This window comes from Oncorhynchus keta, unplaced genomic scaffold (assembly GCF_023373465.1).
Source record: "Oncorhynchus keta strain PuntledgeMale-10-30-2019 unplaced genomic scaffold, Oket_V2 Un_contig_5015_pilon_pilon, whole genome shotgun sequence".
Classification (NCBI taxonomy): Eukaryota; Metazoa; Chordata; class Actinopteri; order Salmoniformes; family Salmonidae; genus Oncorhynchus; species Oncorhynchus keta.
The window spans coordinates 82,501-90,161 of NW_026288077.1; the positions used below are offsets into that span (position 1 = coordinate 82,501).

Below are 7,661 nucleotides of genomic sequence, written 5' to 3' on the forward strand. Positions count from 1 at the left end.
CACCTCTGGTGTGTTGTAATGTTACACTAACCCACTCCATCACCTCTGGTGTGTTGTAATGTTACACTAAACCATCACCTCTGGTGTGTTGTAATGTTACATAACCCACTCCATCACCTCTGGTGTGTTGTAATGTCCATCACACACTAACCCACTCCATCACCTCTGGTGTGTTGTAATGTTACACTAACCCACTCCATCACCTCTGGTGTGTTGTAATGTTACACTAACCACTCCATCACCTCTGGTGTGTTGTAATGTTACACTAACCATCACCTCCATCACCTCTGGTGTGTTGTAATGTTACACTAACCCACTCCATCACCTCTGGTGTGTTGTAATGTTACACTAACCCACTCCATCACCTCTGGTGTGTTGTAATGTTACACTAACCCACTCCATCACCTCTGGTGTGTTGTAATGTTACACTAACCCACTCCATCACCTCTGTGTTGTAATGTTACACTAACCCACTCCATCACCTCTGTAATGTTACACTAACCCACTCCATCACCTCTGGTGTGTTGTAATGTTACACTAACCCACTCCATCACCTCTGGTGTGTTGTAATGTTACACTAACCCACTCCATCACCTCTGTTGTAATGTTACACTAACCCACTCCATCACCTCTGTGTTGTAATGTTACACTAACCCACTCCATCACCTCTGGTGTGTTGTAATGTTACACTAACCCCCTCCATCACCTCTGGTGTGTTGTAATGTTACACTAACCCACTCCATCACCTCTGGTGTGTTGTAATGTTCCATCACTGGTGTGTTGTAATGTTACACTAACTCCATCACCTCTGGTGTGTTGTAATGTTACACTAACCCACTCCATCACCTCTGTGTTGTAATGTTACACTAACCCACTCCATCACCTCTGGTGTGTTGTAATGTTACACTAACCCACTCCATCACCTCTGGTGTGTTGTAATGTTACACTAACCCACTCCATCACCTCTGGTGTGTTGTAATGTTACACTAACCCACTCCATCACCTCTGGTGTGTTGTAATGTTACACTAACCCACTCCATCACCTCTGGTGTGTTGTAATGTTACACTAACCCACTCCATCACCTCTGGTGTGTTGTATCATGTTCCATCACTGTGTTGTAACCCACTCCATCACCTCTGGTGTGTTGTAATGTTACACTAACCCACTCCATCACCTCTGGTGTGTTGTAATGTTACACTAACCCACTCCATCACCTCTGGTGTGTTGTAATGTTACACTAACCCACTCCATCACCTCTGTGTTGTAATGTTACACTAACCCACTCCATCACCTCTGGTGTGTTGTAATGTTACACTAACCCACTCCATCACCTCTGGTGTGTTGTAATGTTACACTAACCCACTCCATCACCTCTGGTGTGTTGTAATGTTACACTAACCCACTCCATCACCTCTGGTGTGTTGTAATGTTACACTAACCCACTCCATCACCTCTGGTGTGTTGTAATGTTACACTAACCCACTCCATCACCTCTGGTGTGTTGTAATGTTACACTAACCCACTCCATCACCTCTGGTGTGTTGTAATGTTACACTAACCCACTCCATCACCTCTGGTGTGTTGTAATGTTACACTAACCCACTCCATCACCTCTGGTGTGTTGTAATGTTACACTAACCCACTCCATCACCTCTGTGTTGTAATGTTACACTAACCCACTCCATCACCTCTGGTGTGTTGTAATGTTACACTAACCCACTCCATCACCTCTGGTGTGTTGTAATGTTACACTCCATCACCTCTGTAATGTGTTGTAATGTTACACTAACCCACTCCATCACCTCTGGTGTGTTGTAATGTTACACTAAACTCCATCACCTCTCCATCACCTCTGGTGTTGTAATGTTACACTAACCCACTCCATCATGTAATGTTACACTAACTCCATCACCTCTGGTGTGTTGTAATGTTACACTAACCACTCCATCACCTCTGTGTTGTAATGTTACACTAACCCACTCCATCACCTCTGGTGTGTTGTAATGTTACACTAACCCACTCCATCACCTCTGGTGTGTTGTAATGTTACACTAACCCACTCCATCACCTCTGGTGTGTTGTAATGTTACACTAACCCACTCCATCACCTCTGGTGTGTTGTAATGTTACACTAACCCACTCCATCACCTCTGGTGTGTTGTAATGTTACACTAACCCACTCCATCACCTCTGGTGTGTTGTAATGTTACACTAACCCACTCCATCACCTCTGGTGTGTTGTAATGTTACACTAACCCACTCCATCACCTCTGGTGTGTTGTAATGTTACACTAACCCACTCCATCACCTCTGGTGTGTTGTAATGTTACACTAACCCACTCCATCACCTCTGGTGTGTTGTAATGTTACACTAACCCACTCCATCACCTCTGGTGTGTTGTAATGTTACACTACTCCATCACCTCTGGTGTGTTGTAATGTTACATCACCTCTGGTGTGTTGTAATGTTACACTAACACCATCACCTCTGTGTGTTGTAATGTTACACTCCACTCCATCACCTCTGGTGTGTTGTAATGTTACACTAACCCACTCCATCACCTCTGGTGTGTTGTAATGTTACACTAAACCCATCACTCCATCACCCATCTCTGTGTTGTAATGTTACACTAACCCACTCCATCACCTCTGGTGTGTTGTAATGTTACACTAACCCACTCCATCACCTCTGGTGTGTTGTAATGTTACACTAACCCACTCCATCACCTCTGGTGTGTTGTAATGTTACACTAACCCACTCCATCACCTCTGGTGTGTTGTAATGTTACACTAACCCACTCCATCACCTCTGTGTTGTAATGTTACACTAACCCACTCCATCACCTCTGGTGTGTTGTAATGTTACACTAACCCACTCCATCACCTCTGTGTTGTAATGTTACACTAACCCACTCCATCACCTCTGGTGTGTTGTAATGTTACACTAACCCACTCCATCACCTCTGGTGTGTTGTAATGTTACACTAACCCACTCCATCACCTCTGGTGTGTTGTAATGTTACACTAACCCACTCCATCACCTCTGGTGTGTTGTAATGTTACACTAACCCACTCCATCACCTCTGTGTTGTAATGTTACACTAACCCACTCCATCACCTCTGGTGTGTTTACACTAACCTGGTGTGTTGTAATGTTACACTCCATCACCTCTGGTGTGTTGTAATGTTACACTAACCCACTCCATCACCTCTGTGTTGTAATGTGTGTTGTAATGTTACACTAACCCACTCCATCACCTCTGGTGTGTTGTAATGTTACACTAACACTCCATCACCTCTGGTGTGTTGTAATGTTACACTCCATCACCTCTGGTGTGTTGTAATGTTACACTAACCCACTCCATCACCTCTGGTGTGTTGTAATGTTACACTAACCCACTCCATCACCTCTGGTGTGTTGTAATGTTACACTAACCCACTCCATCACCTCTGGTGTGTTGTAATGTTACACTAACCCACTCCATCACCTCTGGTGTGTTGTAATGTTGTTATCACCTCTGGTGTGTTGTAATAACCCACTCCATCACCTCTGGTGTGTTGTAATGTTACACTAACCCACTCCATCACCTCTGGTGTGTTGTAATGTTACACTAACTCCATCACCTCTGTGTTGTAATGTTACACTAACCCACCATCACCTCTGGTGTGTTGTAATGTTACACTAACCCACTCCATCACCTCTGGTGTGTTGTAATGTTACACTAACCCACTCCATCACCTCTGGTGTGTTGTAATGTTACACTAACCCACTCCATCACCTCTGGTGTGTTGTAATGTTACACTAAACCTCCATCACCTCTGGTGTGTTGTAATGTTACACTCACCATCACCTGGTGTGTTGTAATGTTACACTAACCCACTCCATCACCTCTGGTGTGTTGTAATGTTACACTAACCCACTCCATCACCTCTGGTGTGTTGTAATGTTATCACTAACCCACTCCATCACCTCTGGTGTGTTGTAATGTTACACTAACCCACTCCATCACCTCTGTGTTGTAATGTTACACTAACCCACTCCATCACCTCTGTAATGTTACACTAACCCACTCCATCACCTCTGTGTTGTAATGTTACACTAACCCACTCCATCACCTCTGGTGTGTTGTAATGTTACACTAACCCACTCCATCACCTCTGGTGTGTTGTAATGTTACACTAACCCACTCCATCACCTCATCACCTCCATCACCTCTGTGTTGTAATGTTACACTAACCCACTCCATCACCTCTGGTGTGTTGTAATGTTACACTAACCATCACTCCATCACCTCTGTGTGTTGTTGTATCATCACCTCTGGTGTGTTGTAATGTTACACTAACCCACTCCATCACCTCTGGTGTGTTGTAATGTTACACTAACCCACTCCATCACCTCTGGTGTGTTGTAATGTTACACTAACCCACTCCATCACCTCTGTGTTGTGTTGTAATGTTACACTAACCCACTCCATCACCTCTGGTGTGTTGTAATGTTACACTAACCCACTCCATCACCTGGTGTGTTGTAATGTTGTATCACCTCTGGTGTGTTGTAATGTTACACTAACCCACTCCATCACCTCTGGTTACACTAACCCACTCCATCACCTCTGTGTTGTAATGTTACACTAACCCACTCCATCACCTCTGGTGTGTTGTAATGTTACACTAACCCACTCCATCACCTCTGGTGTGTTGTAATGTTACACTAACCCACTCCATCACCTCTGGTGTGTTGTAATGTTACACTAACCCACTCCATCACCTCTGGTGTGTTGTAATGTTACACTAACCCACTCCATCACCTCTGGTGTGTTGTAATGTTACACTAACCCACTCCATCACCTCTGGTGTGTTGTAATGTTACACTAACCATCACCTCTGGTGTGTTGTAATGTCCATCACCATCACCTCTGGTGTGTTGTAATGTTACACTAACCCACTCCATCACCTCTGGTGTGTTGTAATGTTACACTAACCCACTCCATCACCTCTGTGTTGTAATGTTACACTAACCCACTCCATCACCTCTGGTGTGTTGTAATGTTACACTAACCCACTCCATCACCTCTGGTGTGTTGTAATGTTACACTAACCCACTCCATCACCTCTGGTGTGTTGTAATGTTACACTAACCCACTCCATCACCTCTGTGTTGTAATGTTACACTAACCCACTCCATCACCTCTGTGTTGTAATGTTACACTAACCCACTCCATCACCTCTGTGTTGTAATGTTACACTAACCCACTCCATCACCTCTGGTGTGTTGTAATGTTACACTAACCCCCTCCATCACCTCTGGTGTGTTGTAATGTTACACTAACCCACTCCATCACCTCTGTGTTGTAATGTTACACTAACACTATCACCTCCCATCACCTCTGGTGTGTTGTAATGTTACACTCCATCACCTCTGGTGTGTTGTAATGTTACACTAACCCACTCCATCACCTCTGTGTTGTAATGTTACACTAACCCACTCCATCACCTCTGGTGTGTTGTAATGTTACACTAACCCACTCCATCACCTCTGGTGTGTTGTAATCACCTCTCCATCACCTCTGGTGTTGTAATGTTACACTAACCCACTCCATCACCTCTGGTGTGTTGTAATGTTACACTAACCCACTCCATCACCTCTGGTGTGTTGTAATGTTACACTGGTGTGTTGTAATGTTACACTAACCCACTCCATCACCTCTGGTGTGTTGTAATGTTACACTCCAACTCCACTCCATCACCTCTGGTGTGTTGTAATGTTACACTAACCCACTCCATCACCTCTGGTGTGTTGTAATGTTACACTAACCCACTCCATCACCTCTGGTGTGTTGTAATGTTACACTAACCCACTCCATCACCTCTGGTGTGTTGTGTATCATGTAATTACACTAACCCACTCCATCACCTCTGGTGTGTTGTAATGTTACACTAACCCACTCCATCACCTCTGGTGTGTTGTAATGTTACACTAACCCACTCCATCACCTCTGGTGTGTTGTAATGTTACACTAACCCACTCCATCACCTCTGGTGTGTTGTAATGTTACACTAACCCACTCCATCACCTCTGGTGTGTTGTAATGTTACACTAACCCACTCCATCACCTCTGGTTACACTAACCCACTCCATCACCTCTGTGTTGTAATGTTACACTAACCCACTCCATCACCTCTGGTGTGTTGTAATGTTACACTAACCCACTCCATCACCTCTGGTGTGTTGTAATGTTACACTAACCCACTCCATCACCTCTGTGTTGTAATGTTACACTAACCCACTCCATCACCTCTGGTGTGTTGTAATGTTACACTAACCAACTCCATCACCTCTGGTGTGTTGTAATGTTACACTAACCCACTCCATCACCTCTGGTGTGTTGTAATGTTACACTAACCCACTCCATCACCTCTGTGTTGTAATGTTACACTAACCCACTCCATCACCTCTGGTGTGTTGTAATGTTACACTAACCCACTCCATCACCTCTGTGTTGTAATGTTACACTAACCATCACCTCTGGTGTGTTGTAATGTTACACATCACCATCACCTCTGTGTTGTAATGTTACACTAACCCACTCCATCACCTCTGGTTGTAATGTTACACTAACCCACTCCATCACCTCTGGTGTGTTGTAATGTTACACTAACTCCATCACCTCTGGTGTGTTGTAATGTTACACTAACCCACTCCATCCTGGTGTGTTGTAATGTTACACTCCATCACCTCTGGTGTGTTGTAATGTTACACTAACCCACTCCATCACCTCATCACCTCTGGTGTGTTGTAATGTTACACTAACCCTCCATCACCTCTGGTGTGTTGTAATGTTACTCTCCATCACCTCTGGTGTGTTGTAACCCACTCCATCACCTCTGGTGTGTTGTAATGTTACACTAACCCACTCCATCACCTCTGGTGTGTTGTAATGTTACACTAACCCACTCCATCACCTCTGTGTGTGTTGTTAATGTTACACTAATGTTACACTAACCCCTCCATCACCTCTGTGTTGTAATGTTACACTAACCCACTCCATCACCTCTGGTGTGTTGTAATGTTACACTAACTGGTGTGTTGTAATGTTACACTAACTCCATCACCTCTGGTGTGTTGTAATGTTACACTAACCCACTCCATCACCTCTGGTGTGTTGTAATGTTTACACTCCAACCCACTCCATCACCTCTGGTGTGTTGTAATGTTACACTAACCCACTCCATCACCTCTGGTGTGTTGTAATGTTACACTGGTGTGTTGTAACACTAACTCCATCACCTCTGGTGTGTTGTAATGTTACACTAACCCACTCCATCACCTCTGGTGTGTTGTAATGTTACACTCCATCACCTCTGTGTTGTAATGTTACACTAACCCACTCCATCACCTCTGGTGTGTTGTAATGTTACACTAACCCACTCCATCACCTCTGTGTTGTAATGTTACACTAACCCACTCCATCACCTCTGGTGTGTTGTAATGTTACACTAACCCACTCCATCACCTCTGGTGTTGTAATGTTTAACACTCCATCACCTCTGGTGTGTTGTAATGTTACACTAACTCACTCCATCACCTCTGGTGTGTTGTAATGTTACACTAACCCACCTCTCCATCACACCTCTGGTGTGTTGTAATGTTACACTAACC

The 7,661-nt window shown here is 44.3% G+C and overlaps 1 long non-coding RNA gene across 4 annotated transcripts; it reads right to left on the reverse strand.

Annotated features, from left to right (window-relative positions):
* Positions 1-2,619: 2,619 nt before the first annotated feature.
* LOC127925059 (uncharacterized) lies at positions 2,620-6,511 on the reverse strand. Of its 4 annotated transcripts, XR_008119614.1 has the most exons (4): positions 6,144-6,499; positions 5,153-5,303; positions 3,972-4,048; positions 2,620-3,119 (listed from the first exon to the last, which is right to left on the reverse strand). It is a non-coding gene; the product is annotated as an uncharacterized LOC127925059 (long non-coding RNA). The 4 variants fall into 4 exon arrangements; XR_008119612.1 differs by lacking the exon at positions 3,972-4,048; XR_008119615.1 differs by lacking the exon at positions 3,972-4,048 and having other exon boundaries at positions 2,620-2,922; positions 4,996-5,303.
* Between the last annotated feature and the right edge of the window lie 1,150 nt (positions 6,512-7,661).